Below are 22,500 nucleotides of genomic sequence, written 5' to 3' on the forward strand. Positions count from 1 at the left end.
GAGATTCTGGTTATGGAAGGCTCAAGTACCTTTTGTGGGCTACCTCTCTATCATGTATAGCACGAGAACAGGATGTGTTAAACCAATGTTTGGAAAGTTTAGGTCGAGAAAAGAGTGAGGAATGTAAACCTCCATGACAGACACTATCTCCTCTATTATGCGTTCGGCAAACAGAGATGGGTCTCTGACACGGAAGCAATAGTTATTCCAAGGAGAATCAGCAAAATACCTTCTCAGGTCCCCCCAACTAGCAGAGGCAAAACGCCAGAGGCACCTCCGCTTAGGGTGATCCTGAGAAGGAAATGGAGCGATAGGACAAGATACAGATATAAGATTGTGATCGGAGGAGCCCAAAGAAGAAGATAGGATAACAGCATAAGCAGAAGGATTAGAGGTCAGGAAAAGGCCAAGAATGTTGGGCGTATCTCCAAGACGGCTCTAGGTCGTGGAGTTCACCAGGATGGTCAGTGAAGGAAGAGGAAAGCCAAAGCTGGTGGTGAACATTGAAGTCTTCAAGAATGGAGATCTCCGCAAAAGGAGAAGAGAGTCAAAATGTGTTCCACTTTGGAAGTTAAGTAGTCAAAGAATTTCTTATAGTCAGAGGTATTAAGTGAGAGGTATACAGCACAGATCAATTTAGTTTGAGAGTGACTCTGTAGTCGTAGGCAGATGGTGGAAAACTCGTTAGATTCAAGAGCGTGGGCATGAGAGCAGGTTAAGTCGTTGTGCATATAGACGCAACATCCAGCTTTGGAGTGAAAATGAGGATAGAGAAAGTAGGAGGGAACAGAAAAGGGGCTAGCTAGTGTTAGTTGCCTCAGACACCTGTGTTTTTAGTGAGGGAAGGAAAATGAGGTTTAGTAGAGGAGAGCTTGTGTTTTACAGATCGAAAATTAGAGCTAAGACTGCGAATGTTGCAGAAGTTAATGAAAAAGGGTTGAACGGGGTGTCAAGACACTTAGGGTCGATACCAGAAGAGCAGTCCGACCTTGAGGACATTTGTGGTCCCTTCCCCAGATGGGGACTCCTAGGCTGGCGTAGGAGTCGCCATGATAATTTTGAATTTTGACTGAAAGGTGTGCATGTAATTAGGTGGTTGCAGTTTTGTGTGAATGAAGAGAGTTGTCATTAGAGGGCAGTCTGTGACTGCCCCCTTGTGTTGTGAGACATAAAGGGAAACGCTCAATGAAGTCACAGCTGGGTTTAATAATAGGTTCACATCACCTCCTGATCCAGTGCTTTAGACCTCACTGGGAGTAATTATCGTTTAGGCAGGTGCCTCGTATGGTGTCGGTGATGGTGATGGTGGTTCTGGTTAGGTTAGGTTACATTACGTTAGGTTAGATTTGATTAGGTTATGCTGGTGGTGGTTTAGGTTAGGTTAGATGGTGGTGGTGGTGGTTTTGGTTAGGTTAGGTGGTGGTGGTGGTGGTGGTGGTGGCTTGGGTCAGCTTAGATTAGGTGGTGATGTTGATGGTTGTGGTTTTGGTTAAATCAGGTTAGATCAGGTTAAATTAGATGGTGGTGGTGGTAATTTAGGTTAGATTATGTGGTGGTGGTGGTGATGGTGGTTAGGTTAAGGTTAGGCTAGGTTAGGTTAGGTGGTGGTGGTGGTGGTGGTTTTGGTTAGGTTAGGTGGTGGTGGTGGTGGTGGTGGTTTTGGTTAGGTTAGGTGGTGGTGGTGGTGGTGGTGGTGGTTTTGGTTAGGTTAGGTGGTGGTGGTGGTGGTGGTTGTGGTGGTGGTTTTGGTTAGGGTTAGGATTAGGTTACGTTAGGTTAGGTTAGGTGATGGTGGTGGTGGTGGTGGTGGTGAGATTAGGTTCGCTTAGGTGGTGGCGGTGAATGTTTTCAGTGATGGCGATGACAAGGGATACATGAAATTTGCAAGCTGAGCAAAGTGTTTAATCTGTTGACATTTTTCCTCATATTCAAACACTGGTACAGCTGTTGTGGTCTTTAAAAAGTAACACACCTGCCTCCCCTAAGATATAATAGGCCTATGTAATGTTCCGCCACCTCTTCCTATTTTCACAGTTTTACCTATCCATTATTCTATACTTTATTTATTTTTACCCCGTTCAAGCACCATTTCTAAATTTTTACACATGTTCGTTAGAAATACACGAAGAATATTATTAAAACTAGGAAAAAAGATTCTCTCTCTCTCTCTCTCTCTCTCTCTCTCTCTCTCTCTCTCTCTCTCTCTCTCTCTCGCAGCCTAGTTCCCTACACCCAGCAACCTGTAGTAAAATATTAAGCCCAGGTACCGTAATGGCAAACAGGGTGGTTGGTAGGCAAGGCTGAGTACACTAAACAAGAAAAGGGGTAATGGTGATTATGGTGGTGGAGGGAACACGCGAGACAGTGGAGGTGAGGGAGGACGCATAAGGTAGTGGAAGGAGGGTGCGGTGGTAGCTGTGTGGTTCCTGGTAATGCTGTGTATGTGTGTGTGTGTGTGTGTGTGTGTGCAAGGGTTTAAGCCCCTCCCATAGCATGTTAATTAGAAGTGACGTACCTGTTTCTCTCTCTCTCTCTCTCTCTCTCTCTCTCTCTCTCTCTCTCTCTCTCTCTCTCTCTCTCTCTCTAGGGGTGTCAGGTTGTGGTAGATGCTCTCTCTCTCTCTCTCTCTCTCTCTCTCTCTCTCTCTCTCTCTCTCTCTCTCTCTCTCTCTCTCTCTCTCTCTCTCTCTCTCTCTCTCTCATACATTACTCTACACCAAGGACCTCTACTCATCAAGGCAAAGAACAAACACCAAAGGAACCCATTTACTTCTTACAGTAGCTTAGTGTCATGAGGATTACCACAACAGGAACTGACTTCATTCTCGATTTTCATTTTAGATAAGTGCACTAATAATTCCTCTTCTCTGCAAATGACAAACAAAGATAAACCCAGAGAACGAAAGCGTCGTATCACTTAAACACCCCAATTCCTGAAGAACTTTGTTAGATGAAAGATTACAGCACTTATTAGAGAGCCTCTAAGGGTGATTATTCCTTGCACACTGTGGGAGAAAGGGAAAGATTTGGTTTTTATACTTGATTCTTTGTAAGTAGCAAGCAGTGCGCCTTGCTGGAGGGGAATAAGAACACGGTACCCGCTACTGAGTATACTAATGATCAACTCTGATGATGAATGAAAGTGAATGAAAGAAAAATCATAATGTGGAACCGAAATAAAAGCAGCATGCACAATGTCTATTAATATAAAATGTAAACAAGTGCCTGGGATAGAATGAGGAAAAGAAAAGCGTTGAATGCTGGAGATAATGGAATACTGAATCTGCTTAGAGAGAGAGAGAGAGAGAGAGAGAGAGAGAGAGAGAGAGAGAGAGAGAGAGAGAGAGAGAGAGAGAGAGAGAGAGAGAGAGAGAGATTCATTCTGAGTAACACCAGCACCTACAAAAGACTTCCCCTTCCTACTTTTTTGAATGCAACACGTGCGGAATTTTTTTTACATATCTTAATTATTTTTATGTAACTGTTTGAGTAGCGTTAATGAGAGAAAGATTATATATATATATATATATATATATATATATATATATATATATATATATATATATATATATATATATATATATATATATATATATATATATATATATATATATATATATATATATATATATATATATATATATATATATATATATATATATATATATATATAGAGAGAGAGAGAGAGAGAGAGAGAGAGAGAGAGAGAGAGAGAGAGAGAGAGAGAGAGAGAGAGAGAGAGAAATGAACATTAGTATTTTCTTAAGTCCCTTCTAGATGGCAGTTAATTATGTGTGTTATGTGTGTCTGGGTGGAATTGGTTGGGATGAATGTGGCGTTGCTGGTCTCTCTCTCTCTCTCTCTCTCTCTCTCTCTCTCTCTGTGTGTGTGTGTGTGTGTGTGTGTGTGTGTAATTTTCCAAAGTCTCAATCACTCGTGCCTTCCAGCAATTACCCTTCTGGAAAGATATTGAACTCATCTGTGGGTAATCCTGAAGCCTCACACACCCCTGACTCCCCTTGCCTCTGCTCACGTCAGACAATGATCACTCGCTTCATTGAAAAGTCCTTAGCAATCTTGGGTAGCGTTGAGGTGAGAAAGCTCTCTTCTGAATTACGGGGAAGCGTTTGTTTGTTTGTTTGTTTGTTAGTGTGTGTGTGTGTGTGTGTGTGTGTGTGTGTGTGTGTGTGTGTGTGTGTGTGTGTGTGTGTGTGTAATATTTCTTCTATCACCACCAGTAACACCATTATTACTACTGCTGCTGCTGCTGCTGCTGCTGCTGCTGCTGCTGCTGCTACTACTACTACTACTACTATTTGCTACTGCTGTTGCTACTGCTACTACTACAACTACTAATACTACTACTATTAATACTAGGCACTACTACTACTACTACAACGACCATGACTATGACTACGAGTGCTGCTGGTTGGTGGTGGTGCTACTACAACTACTACTACTACTACTACTACTACTACTATTACTACTACGTCTATGACTACGATTACTACTACTGCTACAATCAAACACACACACACACAAAAAAACACACACACACACACACACACACACACACAAAAAAAAAAAAAAAAAAATCACAATATCGTTTTAACCACTATCATATTGACAACCCTCATAACACATTGCAGCACAACTACCATTCACGTCCTACCAATATTGTGCCTCTACAAACATGTGTTTTGGAACTTAGGATAATCTGGGATGTTCGCCGATGTTTGTTGGGTCTGGGTATACAATGATGCATACCGCGCCTGCGTGCCCCGTTGTGCGTGGTGATCCTAGCAGCCACCCAGGAAGGGACCCACCCTCACCAAAGAATGGAAAAAAGCCTCGGGATCGGTCTAAAGTACGCGTGTGTTTCTGTTAGCTCCAGGTACCACTGGTTGCTGGAACTGACAACTGGAACGAAGGACTGGAAAGGACTTGTTGATTATATTTTTTACTCCAGCAGCAAACTAACGAGGTACATGCCATTATGCTGTTGATGATGAGAATAAGAATAATAATAATAATATTAATAATAATAAATAATAATAATGATAATGATAATGATGATAATAATAAAACACATGATGGTTATAGAATGAGAGAATGGAAATGATAACAAAAAAATAAAACTATAATCGCAACGCCATAATACAATGATAATTTGCTGAGCTTTACGAACCAGACGAATTAGTGGCAGAAAAGATGGATTTGAGAGAGAGAGAGAGAGAGAGAGAGAGAGAGAGAGAGAGAGAGAGAGAGAGAGAACCCATTGTAGGAAAACTCACCGAGTGAATGTTTTTTCTAGCTGTTGTGCTGCACCAAATACATCATTGCGAGAGAGAGAGAGAGGAGGAGAGGAGGAGAGAGAGAGAGAGAGAGAGAGAGAGAGAGAGAGAGAGAGGGAGACCCCATTGTAGGAAAACTCACCGAGTGAATGTTTTTCTAGCTGTTGTGCTGCACCAAATACATCATTCAGTTTCACCCAAACACAGCGCTGTAGTGGAAAGTGTGTTGCGTCTCCATTACCGGATGACTTTCATGACCTGCTCTTCGCCAGGAGAATTGCATCAAGTGAATAGTAATTAATAACTTTGGTGTTTTGGTCTTAATTGTCTATAAGGGCTTCTTGCGTTGAGTAAAATTTTTATTGTTCGGTAGAAAGGGAGTTAGTCCGGCGCTGGTAGCCTTTGCTCGTGATGTTTCATGGCCATTGAATTGCTTGGTAAGTATTTCTAGCCTTATTATTATTATTATTTATTTTTTTTTACATTCGAAAATTTTAACGTGGAGTTTGTGTCTACAAAGGGAATAAAATACTATAATGACAGGCTATGCTTACTCTGTCTTGTGGTCATAGAGAGAACTTTCATCACTTTTTCAGGACTGGTGTGTTAATGGGTATTGTCCTGCACAGACAGATGACCGTGTATATCTGCTGCGAGTATTCTTATCAAGGTGTTATTAAAGATGAAGGAATGTTTCCATTGTTGAATGAAAACCGATCTGTCAACCTTCGTGCATGAAGGGGCACGATATTTTACTTTTCCCGTGTCTTTTGTCCTTAATAATTAAGGGAATTTTTTTTTAATCCGCGATGCTCCACGCACATTTAATTCAGTATGAAAGTTTAGTTGTAGTTTCGCAAATAAAAATAAAAAAATGCAAAGGAGTATAATAGAAAAATATGAGTTTCAAAAGACTTTTTGGTGCGAACGAAGTTATTTGCAGATGTCTATGACATGACTAATATGAAGAAAATACTCTACGTCCTTACCGTGACGCCCCAGGCACGCGTGACTTCGGCAGCAATGAACAATGAGGGGGGGGGAGGAGCCTTGCTGTGGAATTATTCAGGGTGGAGAAGAGGAAGAGGAAAAAGAGAAGGAGGAGCAAGAACAAGAAAAAAGAACAGCAGCGGCAATGACAACACCACCACCACCACCACCACCACCAACAACAACAACAAAAACAACAACAACAACAACAAGGAGAAATAAAGTAGAGGAAAGATGATAACAACAACAACAACAACGAGGGGAAAAATGGGGAATATTAATAACAACAATAACAGTAAGAAGAAGACGAAGAAGAAGAAGATGATGATGATGATAATGCCTATGGAAACTAACATGGCTATCCACAAGTTACTGGAAAAGGACAACAAAGACGAAAGGGAACACACGAAAAAAAAAAAAACTAGCCTCTTCTGTAAAAAAAAAAAAAAAAAAATATGGCAAGTCGTTAACCATTGCCTTTACTATGAGCTTCGCCAGATGTTTATCATAAAAGCCACTTGCTCCGCCTCACCTTCATTACACTGAGGTCTGTCTCGTTTGCATGACAGTAAGAATGAATTTGTGTCGTCAGAGAGAGAGAGAGAGAGAGGAGAGGAGAGAGAGAGAGAGAGAGAGAGAGAGAGAGAGAGAGAGAGAGAGAGAGAGAGAATTAAATGCTTCTCTCTTGTATGGTCGGTTTGTAATGACCTTGAAAAAAAATAAGAAAGACAATAGGAGGATGAGGAGGACAATGTGGAGAGATACGACAATGAAGAAGAGGAGGAGGAACATTGTATACAGTGAGAGATTTTTGAATAGTTAAATTTGAAGATCTGCGTCACACTGTTCACCGCTCTCTCTCTCTCTCTCTCTCTCTCTCTCTCTCTCTCTCCTCTCTCTCTCTCTCTCTCTCTCTCTCTCTCTCTCTCTCTCTCTCTCTCTCTCTCTCTCTCCGTATGTCAGCCTTTCTTTTAATTATTTCTCCTTCATCTTTTATTCTTTTCCTTAATGTACCTTCTTTCTCTTCTTCCTCCTCCTTTCTCCTCTTCCTCTCCTCCTCCTCCTCCTCCTCCTCCTCCTCTTCTATATTTTTATTCTTATTCTTGCTATTTATCACAGTAACAACAGCAGGTACGTAGTAGTAGTAGTAGTAGTAGTAGAGTAGTAGTAGTAGTAGTAGTAGGTAGCAGCAGCAGCAGCAGGAGTGGTAATAATAATAGTAGTTGTAGTAGTAATAATGAAAGCACTAGTAGTATGAATGGTTGTAATTGCAACAGTAGCAGCGGCAGCAGCAGCAACAGAGCAGCAGTACGAGCAGCAACATTAATATAACTTAATTAGCCAGAAAGTCCAAACTTGTGAGATTGACAATTAGGAAGGATGAGTCGTCTTTTTAGGAACGCATGGAGTAGTTACTCAGTTGTCTGTCCCTGTGCGTCTGCTGGCTATTGTGTTTATCTCTTAGTCTATCTCGGTTTATTGATCGATTAATTAATTAATTGATTTATGTATCTCTATCCATCTGTCTGTCTATCTATGTAGACACATACATATATATATACATTATATGGTATCTATGTGTATATATGTTCTATGTGTATCCATGTACCTATGTTCTGTCTATTTTACGCGTGAATTCGTGCGTGCGAGTGTGTGTGTGTGTGTGTGTGTGTGTGTGTGTGTGTGTGTGTGTGTGTGTGTGTGTGTGTGTGTGTGTGTGGTGCCTATTTTTTTACTATTTTTATATCTTAATTATTTATTTAACTATGCTTCAAATAGACTCCTAAGGGTCAGGAGGCCAGTAAGTGATTTTCCATTCTTTGTGCTCGTTTATATTCCTTTGTGTGTCTGTTTTCTTTCACTGAGCACTCACCTGTGTCATTTTATTATTACTTTAGTTTGGTATAGACTAGACACACCATAGAACTCGCAATAATTTTTGCAGTATTCATATTCCCATAGAGCGCAGTCAAAGCAATACGAGTGTTTGTGCCACGCTCGTCAGTGTGATGGGTGTGCAGAGGCCCCCAGAGTGTGCCCTCGGGGATGTCAGCACGGCAGTCCTATTCAGAAAGACACAAACAAAGGAAGAAATTAATGATTGGATGCCTTCATACTTTATTGGTCAGTTTTATCCTGCTTTCCTGATGTCTCTTCTGAATGTCCTCTTCGCTATTTTCATGTGTATTTAATTTTCTTTGTGTTTTCCCTTCTTAAGGTCCTTTTCGCTTCCGTATTTATACTGGGTTTAGACCATAATTCACATTTATTATCGCTATTTGTAATGTGATTGCTTCGAAATGAACGCGAAGTAATTACCGAAAACTAGATCTAGAAAAGAGAAGGAAAATTCAGCAGCATTACACACAAATATTTTTTGTGTAACTTGCTTATTTCGCAAAACTGTCTCTCAATTGACAGGAAAGCACGAAATTCTTCGCATGTAAAAAAAAAAAAATATTAGGCAGTGTGATTAGGACTGGGAACACACAAAGCAGTTCCGTGACCATGGAATGTTAAAAAAAAAAAATAAATTCAGTATTATAATTATTCTCTGTATGAACAATAGCGACGCGAAAAAATTTAAAGCCCTTATGGACAATTAAGGTCTGTATTACTAAATATTTAGTTATATATATATATATATATATATATATATATATATATATATATATATATATATATATATATATATATATATATATATATATATATATATATATATATATATATGGATTTAATGATTTTTCTATGTCATATTTACTTGTCAAACTATTCAGCCGGACAAGAAACACAAGAACTCATCTGACAGAGAAAGAGAGCTCTCCTGAATACCTCGGTGCTATCAATCTGCCTATAGAGCATGAGTGAAGGCAACGAAGAGTCTACGGTGTAGGCGATTGAAAGTTCAAAGGAAAAATAAAAATAGCAGAAAAGAAAATCGAATAGAAAATGTCGTATGAAAAAAGCTTGGAAAACTTTTAGAAACTGAGGGAACGAAAAAAAAAAAGTTTGAAAAGGCTGAAGACAAAGGAGATTAGACTAAGATGAAAGGGGAAAAGTTAGGGTACAGCGAACAGGAAGTCAGATATTTGTTTTAAGAAAGTTATGCTACTATAAGTAACTGTAATAATTATGAATAAATAGGAGTGAAGAGACAGGTGGAGACCATCGGAGGGGAAGAAAGAGGGAAAATAGGGGCAGAAGAAATACAACTAAAATGAAAAGAAATTTAAATAAGGAGAGATGCTCGAAAATATTGGATGTGCATAAAAAAAAAAGATGAAGGGAGGAGGATAAAATAACAAAAGTGATTAAGCAAATGCAAAGAGGAAGAACAGTAAATGAAGGAGCGAGAAGACTGAAGAGAATACTCAAGGAGGAGGCAAACACATAATTCGTCTCGCTAATTAGTTCAGAGAATAATTATGAGCATGGCTAGAAATTAATAAGGAACCGTCTGCCATTTCATAACCATTATTCTTTTCACCTACATGTATCTTCATTTTTTATGGGTAAGTATTTTAAATCCTTTCATTTAATAGATAGATGAATTTCCCACATTCTTATATGAAAATTAATTGGTGATAATGTCCAATTTCGTAATGATTTTTCGACTTATCTTTCACCTTTTCTGACTTCAGCATTTTTAAGCCAATTAATTTAATGCCACTTAGATTTCTTACAGCTCTGACAACTTAGCAGAGTTTTAAAAAGTTGATTAAATCTTACCTCAATCAGTGCCAGAAGGGTTCTTTCATTCAGTGGTCTTTATGAATTACGTAGAGCTAAAGGAAATCTTCATCTGGTTTGGCTATGCATTATGAAAATAAGGATTAGCTGAGTATTTCTGAGCCTGGAGTGCATTAATGCCCTGGGGATACTGTAGCAGTTTTCAGGGTGATTGATGGATGCCGGAACAGAAAACGATGAATTCTGCTAGTTGAGAAATAGGACTCCGTGAATGGCTGAAATATTTCTAGTTCTTTAAAAAAAAAAAATTGGCAGTTTGGAAGAGGAGGCGGAAAAGCTGTGTGTTGATGTTTAGTTACCCTGTTAGACGAGGAGCAGTATACATGTGTAGGTCTAGAACTGGTTAAATGATATCTGCTGGTTAGTTATATATTTGGTAGTATTTAGTAAGTGAGTCCTTCACTGAGGTTGTTGAAAATGTAGACGGAGTGATTGGATAAGTACTGAAATGATTACATAATGGATCCATAAATCGGATTCCTGTGAACTCATCGTTTTGGTGACGCGCTCTGCCTAATTATTGTGATGTTATTTACTAAGTACGTATTGTTTAATTTTGTATTCAGTAATATTTTAGTCTCACTCATCATAACGTAATAATTTCCTTAGTTATGTAGCTTAACGTGCGTATTTTGTATCCTAGATTAATTTACTGTACAGTTATTCATTTTGAAATCTACATACATTTTCATTCATGTTTAAAGATTTACATAACACTTAATATCTGCTATTCATTTATCAATATAAATTACAACTTACGTACATTTTCTTGTACATCTTAAGGGTTTTTTCTTCATAAATTTACGGGACGAAGTAGGGCTCATTCTTTGGTCCAATTAGCACATCCACTTACTTTATATTTCTTGGCTTCCTTCCAGTGGAGAAAAGTTTTTATTATTTATTTGTTATTTTTATTTATTTATTTATTTATTTATTTATTTATTTTTATTTTTTTTATATTTAGCTTCCCTCCGTATTCCTGCTTAAGTTTCTCGCGTCGCAGATGTTCTTGTTCGTAACTGCTTTAATGATCATGGAAACGTAATTATATTTCTTGTTTTCTGTCTTTTCAGCACCCAGCAAATGGGTAAGACATCACCGGCGCCACCATCATTGCCACCACCACCACCATCACCACTACCAACTGCAACAACAACGTCACGACATTGTTATTATCACCAAGAACATCAACATCAGCAACAATAATAACAACAACGTCACGACATCGTTATTACCACCAGGAACACCAATATCAGGAGCAACAACAACAACAGCAAAGGCAATAATAACAACAAGAATAAAGGTCAGTCTAATGTGTCGATGAGCATCATGTCACTCTTTCGTAATTCATTCAGTTGAGCAAAACTCTCTCTCTCTCTCTCTCTCTCTCTCTCTCTCTCTCTCTCTCTCTCTCTCTCTCTCTCTCTCTCTCTCTCTCTCTCTCTCTCTCTCTCTCTCTCTCTCTCTCTCTCTCTCTCTCTAAGATGTAAGCTGATATCCCTAATTAATTTCTTGATGAACACTATATTATTTCCTCTGCTAACGAACACTATAGTTTCCTTTTCCACCTTTTTTTTTCTCTCTTTCCATTATTTTTCTCTGACGATCGTACATACAATAATGCTTGTTTATTTTCTTGTTTAATATTCCAAGTAAATTCCCATCATTTGGCGCTTTCTCCTCACAAGCCTGGATCTCTTTGCAGTTCATTGTGTATACTCAATTTGTTGTTCTTTTTCCAAGCAAGCAGTCATCTCTCTTACTTAAGTAGTCTCGAGTCTGCATTTCAATCATGATTTCTTTGTAGTTCCCTCAATGTTATTTATTTATTTTTTGTAACCTTTTATAATTGCTCGTCAATCTGTAAGCTTTTGTAATAACACGATGGATTATAAAGGATAACTATTAATAGCACGATGGAGCATAAAGAAAACAGCCACAGCCTCTCTGTATAAGACTATTAATAACACCGTGGAGTATAAAGGAAAGGCTCACACCGTTTGCTCATAAAACTTGTGTTCTTTTAGTGTAACACTGTGTACTGTGCCCAGGACAGATCATGCGCCGCACAAATGACAGCATATTGTATGAAAATGGAAGCCTAGGATACTGATGAGGAAGAGGAGGATACAAAGGAATATACAAAGGGATATACAAAGGAAGTTCAAACAGCAACAGACCCCGAGTTCCTTATTAGGCTGTTTGGGTAACTATTCTACTCTAACCATTAGTGAGAGAGGCAGGATAGCACAGGAGAAGGCTGCTCCCCATCCCCCCATCCCTCCAGCCGAAGCTGGTCGGAAAAAGGATTCGGTACCTTGTTGTATAGAGAAAACAACATGGTATTTGAGAGGAAAGTAAGAAAGAGATGTCTACTTTTACTACGTATATTAAACGTACAATCCTAATATCTGTGTCATCTGATGAGGCGCTTCCTTTATTTTAAATTTGATTGAATGGGATACATTTTTACTAGATGACTATAGTGATGGGTTAGTAGCTCTGCAAGGAATCGATTCCTTTTGCCGTTACTGTGAAGGGGTCAACCTAGCCATCACTAAGGTTTCTTTAATACGATTAGTTTTCTTTATTGTAAAGTTGTCGTTTTTCTTCCTTAATGAAATATACTCCCATCAAATGACAGAGAGTATAGAGTGAACGTGTTCGTTATTCACACATGAACGATGACAACTGGGGATTAGTTTCTAAATGCTGGTCAAGACGGGTTTTAAATTAATCCACAGTATTTGAGTTAATGACGCTTGATAAAAGACAATTCCAGATATTTATTACACGATTAAAGAAAATGCTTGGCTTTATTTGTTTGAAATCGCTTACTTTTCAATTCGAAGCCATTGCTTCTTGCAACATTTGTCTGGTGGAATGTTAGGTGGAGTTCAGGACTCATATTTGTGAAACCCTTAACAATTTTGTAAAGCAATATCAGGTCCCCTCTTAATCTGCATTTGGATAGGGAGAATAGATTTAATTCTTTAAGGCGTTCCTCGTAAGGTTTGTTGCGAAGCGCTGGGATAATTTTTGTTACTCTACGTTGTAATTTTCTAATTTCCCAATATCTTTTTTTGTAATAAGGTGACCAAAATTGTACATTATATTCAAGATGAGGACGTACAAGTGAGTTATACAAGGTCAAGATCATTTTCTCGGATTTGAAAGTGAAAGATCTTCTTATGAAGTCTATTAATTTATTGAGTTTTAAAAACCGGTGCAATGTTTGCTTGGTTTAAGAACTGTTGACACTAAAACTCCCAGATCTTTTTCAGCATCTACTTTTTTGATGGGGGTATTAGCCATTCTATAATTTTCTTGCGTGTAATACATGTCATTTATCAAAATTGAAGTTCATAAACCACTTTTCTGATCATTCAGTGAGTGTCCGTGATTTTGCAAAATTTGACTTTGGGTTGATGAGTCAGTCTTGTTTGCAATCTTAGTACCATCAGTGAATTTTGACAATTTACTTATGATCCCTTCATCATTGTCATTGATATATATTATAAAAAGAATCAGTCCTAAAACTGATCCTTGAGGAACTCCACTACTTATGTTTATCAATCTTGAAGATCTACTGTTAATTACTACTCGCTGTTTGCGGTCTGTCAACCAATCCTCTATCCACGCGGCGAGGTTACCTGATATGCCGCGAGCTTTAACTTTACCCAGGAGGCGCTTATGAGGAACTTTATCAAATGCTTTCTGGAAATCAAAATAAACTACATCTACTGCCCTGGTATTATTGTACATGTTATACACGTCATGGAAGAAATCAAGTAAATTCATTAGGGATGAGCGTTTATTTCTAAAACCATGTTGAGTGTCCTTTATAATATTATTACTTTCTATGAATTTTACTGTTTCATCCCTCTTTATTGATTGCATAAGCTTACTCACTACTGATGTGAGGCTTATGGGACTGTAATTTCGAGATAGATATTTGTCACCTTTTTTTTGAAGTTAGGTGTAAAATTTGCAAGTTTCCATTCATAATGGATTTGTCGTGTGTTGAATAATATGGATAGAGGCTTGGAAAGATCAGTTTTAGCCTCTTTCCAATATTCGCGGGAAATTTTGAGAAGGAGGAGGAGGAGGAGGAGGAGAGGAGAAGAAGAAGAAGAAGAAGAAGAAGAAGAAGAAGAAGAAAAAGAAGAAGAAGAAAAGGGGGTCACAGTAAGAAATGAACTAGTAAAAATTATTGAATTAGAATTAGAAGAGATGGCCTGGAATAGACGGATAGCTGAAAGAAACAAGTAATGAAGGTTGGAAGGCCCTTCTCCTGGACTGCTGTTATTGATAGCTGTGGTGACATGATGACATTGCTGTTGGTGTACTAATTGTAATCATCCGATCGAGTATACGCTACATAATATTAAAGATGCAATGGAGGTAAACAACAATAGAGGAAAAGCCTTCAAGTATAAAAATATATTTAGAAATCTATTAACAAATTGGTCTCACTTTCTCTGTTTTCATTGTAGTGGTCATACTGTTAGGCTTTGTATAGACTGAACTCACAATAATTTGGCGCAGATTCGTGCAGAGGCAAGTGGGACGTGAGTGGAGTAATTTGTCTCAATCGTATTACGGTTAGTATGAGTATAGCTTTTGAAGAATTTTTAAATTACAATATTGCCAACTCTGATAGATATGTATGTCTCCATTTCTCATATATATATATATATATATATATATATATATATATATATATATATATATATATATATATATATATATATATATATATATATATATATATATATATATATACACGAGTATATTGCAACTTTGCCTGAATTGAAAATGTGTGTGTGTGTGTCTGTGTGTGTGTGTGTGTGTGTGTGTGTGAGTGTGTGTGTGTGTGTGTTATTGATATTGCGTCTACCATAAACATAATCAGAAACCTGATGTGTACACTTTCATTTTTTTGTCAATGCATAACGAGTTCCATCAAACAACTATTTATGTTATGACTCTCCTTGCGTAATATTTATCTATAGAAAACCTAGAAAGCTTCCATACCAAGAATTTAATTAAACATTCTTGAAATCAATATTTACAATCATATCACACCAGAAAGCATTACAGCTCTCACAGTGCTCTGCATTATGAAAGAAAAGTAATTAGGACTTCACTGATATTAAAATGTCTTCATCGGTAACTGTTGTGTCTAGGCTTGAGTATTTCAATAGCCATTGTGGCTATGTAAATTACAGTTCAACTATAACAGGCAGGGCCAGTGTAAGGAGAATGTGATCCCCGGCCAAACACCCTGAGGTTCGTATGTTAGGAAACCGTGGCCCCATATTCTTGTATCGGATATAAAATACTAAAATACTGAAGCTCCGGCAATCGCTGGTAAGAGTACGGATTCCCTGAGAGAGTGTTGAAGCGTGTTACTGGGCTCAGGGGAATAGATAGTCAGCCTCTGCCTTCCTCTTGCTGTGTGGAGAGAGGATCTATCACCCCACACGAAGGAATAGATTAACGGAACACCAAGTCGAGGGAGTACTTGATAGTCTTTTCTTTTTATTGATGCTATTATTGCCGAAGGAGAGGAGAGCAGATCACCAGCTTCCATGTCGTTGTCTTGCTGTGTGGGCCTGTGCATTTGTCATCTACAAATGAGAATACATTAACACAATATTAAGTGAAGGGAGTGCTTGGTAATCTTTTAAATGTTCTTTTTTTAAGAGTGAGGCCCAGAAAAATCGGAAGCAATGGCATGAACTGACAAGGAGGTATTGGGCTGGTAAAGACTTAAATGAAGTTTCCGAATTCTCTGAAAGATAAAACATTTCAAATGATTTTTTAATGCTCTCTCTTGTCTGCAGGAAGTCGTGAAACGTAAGTAGTAATGGCATAGGCGGAGGAAGAGGAAGTGGATTGGTAAAGAACTTGAGCAGCGTTCCTGAGTTTTTAGTGGTAAAAAAGAAAACACCTTCAAATATCTGTTAAAGTGTGCAGCTTTCTCTTTCATGCAAGTCAAATAGCGATTTTTAACATTGGCACGGAAGAACTTTGTGATAATTTAATGATATCCAATCAAAGAGTGTGTTTTTACTTTTGTGCTTAGATCATGCCTGCATAGAAGAGAAAGTTGCCTGAGTAAACCAGACAATCGAGCTTGGTGGGAACATGTTTGTTTGGCAGGAGATGAAATAAACGATGACTGATGCATCATTGAGAGAGACAAGAGCAAGATGAATACATACATGAGAGAGAGAGAGAGAGAGAGAGAGAGAGAGAGAGAGAGAGAGAGAGAGAGAGAGAGAGAGAGAGAGAGAGAGAGAGAGAGAGAGAATCACAAAAAAAAAAAAATAGAACCGAGACAGAGAGATGGAGACTGCAATTTACGAAGACTAACAGAGGTAATAGGGAGACATTCTCACTCGTGCTCCAGCCAGTTTAACACGAGGCATCACTGGGCGCCTTGTGGAAAGAGTAATGGAATGAATCAAGAACCCTCACACGAATTGCCTCGACCCCTCCGCGTTTAATGTTGTGTGTGAACCACTTAGCCAACCATCCTTCAGTGAGAGGAGGTCGTTTCTTGATGGTAAATGATAGATAGCCCTTAAGCGTATGAGGATCAGTATTTGAGTTTGGGTGAAAAAGTATAAATAGTTTTCATAGACCTCAGTTGCAATACAGAGCCAACAACGAGCAGTATGTAAGAACGTATAAAGAATTTATTTATTTTTTTTCATTGATGTTTCTTTTGCTGCGTTTTCTTTTTTTTCTTTTTTTTTCTGAAGCGATATCGACCGAGTCCTTGTTTATGTCACAGCATTTAATTCTTAAGATATGACTATGTGGTTTGGTAGCGTCGGGAAAAACCTTCGGTCGGTATTAAATAGAATTAAATGTGTTGTCGCGAAAATACCAGTAAATAACCCTTAAATTTCCACCAAGGCCGTGTTAAAAAAATGACGAAATTTAAATACCAAGAAGCTGCTTACATTGACGCTAAAAAATAAAGAAATGGAAGAGAAAAATGGTGTGAGAATATTGCAGTTGGAATATGTTATTTTCATTTTAGTTGTGGAAAGAGATAGTCTTGAATGTGCTACAACCCAGCAGTATCAAATATGAGCCCTGGACATAAGAGGTGGGAGATGTGGGGAGACGCCATTTCTCCGCAGGCTTTAAAAATGTAAGTTATTTCTCAAGATACAAGCTTTGATGGAATATTTTGAAGGGTGGAATATTTTGGATGGAATTTCTCGACGTGTTTTATAATGTTAAGCTGAAAATCCTGCAATATCTGTCCTTAACGTGTAGAATTTACAAATAGGGTGTTGATATTTCCGTCGTTCTGTATATATGCAGATTCCATTTACCCTAGCGTTATTTTTGAATGTGTGAAATCATGTCAGCAATTCTTATTTGGCGATCAGGGTGTTCTAATTTACGCATTCCCAGACTAAAGACATTTCTGGCCTCCTCCCTCTCTTCAGTGAAATATCTTCGTCTAGACTTACCCGGGCCATAAGTCTGTATGCTTTATTAGACATGGACGGCAAAGTTTTAGAGAATTGGTTTTCTGTGGGTGTGGATCTGCAACTGTTCCCGATTGCATAAGGAGAGTATGGAAGGGAACGTTTTTCATTTAATTTTCTGGTGAAGTATAGTGAAATACTTATTTATAGTGTGTCCATATTTTCCTTCGCATGGGGTTTCCATTTTCGTTAAAGCAAATTTTCGTGAACAACAAAAGTAAAAGACGAGTTTTACTTTGTTGAAAAAGAAAAGAGGAATATTGAGAATTCAGGAATTGTTCGTGAAAAAAATAATAAAGATAGAAAGCGACACTTGGTCATTAAGGGAGAAAGAAAAAAAAGACGAAAAATACGAAAAATACTGAGTTTTGCTGTAAGAGAAATTGTGAAGACTGTTGCTTCTTCCTCCGAGGCTAAGAGCAATAACCAGGATGGAATGTTAGAAATAAACAGTTTTGCAGCATTTCCGTGAGAATTTTAATTCCGTTTGAATGAATACTTGTGTTCCGGAGAGTAGAGCAGTGCGAAGCAAGTCCACAACACCACCACATTCAGACACAGTACGTGGTAAATAGAAAACGTTAGAAACTACACAACATCACTAGTACATATCTAAATTGAGAGGGATGAAAAGACCTTCAGAGAATGATTGCTCAACCTAGATATTGGAACATTTTTCTACTGAACTCTTAAGGATTTTTTTTTTTATTTCATTTATAATTCTTGTACCCTTTTACCTTCCTTGTTTTCACTTAAAAAATCGATGCGGACTTCACGAGAATGAGAGAATGTTAGATATAAGTGAATGACAAGATATGAGAGAATGAACTCTGTAAATGAGTGAATGCCACAATACAAGTGAGTGTCGTGTTATGAATAAGTAAATGCCAATATAAATAAGCGAGCGGTAGGGTTATATACAGGGGTATATCGTGCAGAGTAGAGCTGTGCAGGGAGAGTCCACAATACTAACACTTAAGGAACAAGAATTCACCTTAAAAATTAATATGCCAATCCAGACATTGGAATATTTTTCTACAGTTTTTTTGTTTTATTTATTTATTTTTATTTTTTTTTCTGCGAGCGGCAATTAAGCAATTCCTTTTATTCCATTTAGATTTTTCGTACACCTCTGCGTTTCTCGCTTTCTTTCGCTAAAAAAGAAAAAAAAAATAGATGGATGAGTAAGAGGCATCCCTTAACGTGACAAGAATGAGTGAATGCCAGAATATAAGTGAATGGCAAGACATGAAATAGTGAACACCAGAACACATATAAGTGAGTGCCATGATACAAATAAGTGAACGACGTGATATGAACAGGCGAGCAGTAGAATCAAGTGCAGCGTCACACGATGTATAATGCATAAAAAAAATGTCCTGAAGAGTCACCCACGCACTCCGCACATCCAGACCTTCACCAAGTGGCAGTCTGGCAGAGAAGGACGAGGACTCCGAGTTTGACATTACATAATTACATGCAATCTCCGCCTAGATAACTCGTTCGTGGGGAAGCTCAAGGGGGATTGCTTGCTTCATGTGTAATGCATAGGAAAGAGTGGTGGTAATGATAGTTGTGTGCCTACGAGGGATTAGCTCTTGCCCATCAGCCTTGAAGTTTTAATTGCAAAGTGGGAATTTTAGAATAATTATTGCTTTGTCTCTGTCTGTCTGTGTGTCTGTCTGTCTGTGTGTCTGTGTGTCTATGTGTTTGTGTGTCTGTCTGTCTGTCTGTCTGTCTGTCTGTCTGTCTGTCTCTCTCTCTCTCTCTCTCTCTCTCTCTCTCTCTCTCTCTCTCTCTCTCTCTCTCTCTCTCTCTCTCTCTCTCTCTATCCAGCTATCTCTCCTGTGTGTGTGTGTGTGTGTGTGTGTGTGTGTGTTTGTGTGTATTGCAATAGATGACATATCCCATAGAAATAAATAATAAAAATGTCTTTTACAAAAACACGTACACCCATTGATTGCTGGGGCTACAGTATAGATAATGCAAACACTTGTGTAACAGCATAACAAAGAAATAACAAGGTTGCTGATAAACGCTACATTAATTTTCACGACGATCTAATCTTCATGGAGCGGACAGAACAATTAAGTCGCTTTGACACAAACGAGACGTGATGCATCTGGCTTTGTGTTTCCAAGCAAGAAGTTGTTGGTGGGAAAGGAAGGCAGAGACAAAGGCAGCAGAGTTCTATATAATTACAGTGTGTCTCGAGGCTTTATTAACTCTGCCGTTGGATCGTCAAATTTTCAAGCAATATTTCACAAGCGACAAGCTGTTGGTGGCGCCGAAGAGTAATGGCGGGAGATTTATACGTATACTGTATCGAAGCTTTGCGAACTCTGATGATATTTTATAGAGTGTTTCATGCTCATACGAAATTTAAATGCATATGTTTTGTGGTGCTTTTTCATAAGCTAAAGTGTTGTGTTGTTAAGGTAGTGTGACTAGCAACAAGTCATATTTAGGCGCAAAAACAAGTAATTTATATGCATATTCATTTGGAAGCTCATTATTCATTTTACATGTAATTTACCAGTTTGTTTCTGACTGAACAAATTATTATGTGGAGTTAACTTTGCAAATAATAGCTTTCATGTTTAACATTTAACTATGAAAAGAGAAAATATAAATGCTTTTTGTAAAATTGCCACGTGTTAACCTTTTAAACACACACACACACAAAAAAAAACACTCTACACTGGATTGTTTGGTCTATTTGTTATTAGCCGGAATATTGTGGTGTGTTATCTTACCAAATGACAACAGGAGGAAGAAAAATTTTGATTCTTTTACAATTTACCGTGAGATTCCCTCCACCTTCCAGGAGTAACAAAGGAATTTTTTATTTATTTATTTATTTTTATTTTTATTTATTTATTTATTTATTTTTTTTTGTGTGTGTGTGGTCTATTTCTTATCAACCGAACTGCTACGGTGTGTAGAGGGCCTATCACACGGGGTGATAAGCCCTTTACTTTACCAAGCGCCGACTTAATTAAGGAAACAGAATGTAATGACTTCCATCCTTTGCCATAAGATTCTCCAGCTTTCCAGTAGTAACACAAAGGAACGCTCTCTTGCCCCAAACGAGTGCAGCAGATTTACCGTGACGAGTGAAATGAAAACAGAGCCTGTCACTGGGCCTTGTGGGACTCCTAGCGAACTATATTCATTGATTTATTTATTCATTTTTATTTATTTATTTTTTTATTTATACGATTTACTTCTTCATGTGCTTTTCCATCAACTTTGTGGATGACCCATATAATCTCTCTCTCTCTCTCTCTCTCTCTCTCTCTCTCTCTCTCTCTCTCTCTCTCTCTCTCTCTCTCTCTCTCTCTCTCCATTCCTGGCTCGCTTGCTCGCACTCTTAGCAGCGCCGCACGACCCACCTATTGTGGTATTTTAAATAAGCTATCCAATAATCAATCGGTTATTCAATCTCTCCTCTCTCTCTCTCTCTCTCTCTCTCTCTCTCTCTCTCTCTCTCTCTCTCTCTCTCTCTCTCTCTCTCTCTCTCTCAAATATTTGCACAGCCACAACTTTGCTCACCTCACTTAGGACTTGCCTCTCGTTCTCACATTTTCTACTAAACTTCCTCCTTTAATATTCTGCCAGTAGCCTCGTTTGTTTACCCCTTTAAATGGTTCGTCCTGAAGGCAACACATCCAACCCGCGCTGACTGGATATGGGTTACGCAGGGATAAAGCTTGAGGTACTAGGCTGAGTGACTTTTTAATGGCCTTTATACCTTATGTAACTTAATATACTATAGGAACTTCATTTTGAGTAGAGCAATTTTGATAATATGGAGAAAACGCTGGATGAATTTATAATATCTTAATCTCTTTGACGTTTTGATAGTTCTTCTTGTTTAATATGAGGAAGAATGTCGGAGGTATAAGTAAAGTATATTGCCACTATAATCTTGCCTTTTCCATAGCCAATTCTTGTTTTACTCTGATACAAATGTAATCCGTGGAGTGAAACACAAGGTGAGTCATTGGAGTAGAATATATTGTTATATTTTAGGCATACAACTTGGCTCCCTTTTATCAAGTGAGACTGAGAGGGGATTTGCTTTATTTGGCCACGTTAATTATTTAGTAGTTTCCTTTTATATGCAAAGCCAAGGGACCCCCAAAGGCTTTCCATCAATGTGATTACTTGACCCTGTGAGTTAACGGAGCGTGGCCTGAAGTGGCTCTTAATCCCTTTACACACTTTGTCCCATTACTGATGATAAACCACATAAAGTACGTCAATTCTCATTAAGCGAAGTGCTCCTTTAGCTCGTAACACATTTTGTGTCATTAGTGATAGCAAGGCACAAAAACTACGCTGAGAACAGACGTGAAAATACTAATTTAGAGAACATTCATTTCAAAAGTAAAAAAAATGTACCTTTTTATGAGGCAAAGTTGAATGAAAGCACTTACTGAGCACAATAATTCACAATAATAAAAAAATAAAATAAACTGAAGCACTATAGGCTGGACATTTCATAAAGAAACGTATCTCCTGTTTTTATTTATACTTCAACGTAAAGAGCTCAAATTTTACAATAACATACCTAGGGAAATACCAAGACGACACTGATTTAAAAAATGGTAGTATCTTTTCATCATACTTTAATTTTGCTGCCACAATAATGACCCACAAACAGAGCTGCTCCATGTGTGACTTCAGCGTAACTTAAATTTCCACTAGTTCTGTCCCTCCCCGTGCAGCCGCGGTGGTGTGGAGAGGCCCTTGTTTCTCTGAGCGGCGCTGTGAAAGCCCCAGCGCTCAAGAGGACGGAAAAGAGGGTGTGCGGGAAAGAAGAGTTTATCCGCCCAGACTCTGTACAAGTTTCTTTTCATCTTCTTTGCTTCTCTATCCCTTTTTTTCTCCAGTATTTACTACACTTAGAAATCACCACTAGGACTGTGATCTCTCTCTCTC

General features: G+C 38.2%; 1 protein-coding gene and 1 long non-coding RNA gene across 3 annotated transcripts in view; one reads left to right on the plus strand and one right to left on the minus strand.

Moving 5' to 3' along the window:
- The window catches only part of LOC135113820 (uncharacterized), a 282,447-nt gene that overhangs the window by 219,000 nt on the left and 40,947 nt on the right, over positions 1 to 22,500 (plus strand). For both annotated transcript variants that reach the window (XR_010275073.1, XR_010275082.1), the window contains one exon: positions 11,110 to 11,339. This is a non-coding gene — a long non-coding RNA (uncharacterized LOC135113820). The remainder of the gene's footprint in view (positions 1 to 11,109; positions 11,340 to 22,500) is intronic.
- Positions 1 to 22,500, minus strand: part of LOC135113813 (guanylate cyclase 32E-like) — a 239,433-nt gene that overhangs the window by 214,673 nt on the left and 2,260 nt on the right.

This window comes from Scylla paramamosain, chromosome 2 (assembly GCF_035594125.1).
Source record: "Scylla paramamosain isolate STU-SP2022 chromosome 2, ASM3559412v1, whole genome shotgun sequence".
NCBI classification, from domain to species: domain Eukaryota; kingdom Metazoa; phylum Arthropoda; class Malacostraca; order Decapoda; family Portunidae; genus Scylla; species Scylla paramamosain.